Raw genomic sequence first — 477 nt, 5'->3', positions numbered from 1 at the left:
ATTTGCAGCAGTGATTTTCGACAACCTCCTATAACATAGTGTTACGAGATTTAGTAATATCTATGAGCTTATACTGCCTATTCTATTGACATTTCATATGGGCCCGACTGTACTTCAGAGTTACACTTTCTTTATCGTTGTCCACACAGGATACCATTGGCAATCGGATATTCAAATTGCGTATATGGAACCAACACAAACAGTGGTGTGCTTGTGATACTTTACACCAAGCCTACTGTGAGGACTTCGTGGAATACAGTAGCAGAGGGGTGCTGCGGCGAGTCACGACCCTTTATAACGAGAGAAACTACAACCCACTTGCTTCCGAAACAAAGTGCTTGTGAAAGTAGAACAGGGAAGAGGGAGATTTGGAGGAGAAAAGGGGTGGGAGGAAAGGAAAAGGAAAGAAAGAGGCTCAGCTTAAAAGAGAGAATGAAAGGGGGAAGCAGAAAATAATAGTTAAATGGGAGATTGGGA

This window comes from Penaeus monodon, chromosome 32 (genome assembly GCF_015228065.2).
Source record: "Penaeus monodon isolate SGIC_2016 chromosome 32, NSTDA_Pmon_1, whole genome shotgun sequence".
Taxonomy (NCBI): domain Eukaryota; kingdom Metazoa; phylum Arthropoda; class Malacostraca; order Decapoda; family Penaeidae; genus Penaeus; species Penaeus monodon.
This window is presented reverse-complemented; position numbering follows the sequence as displayed.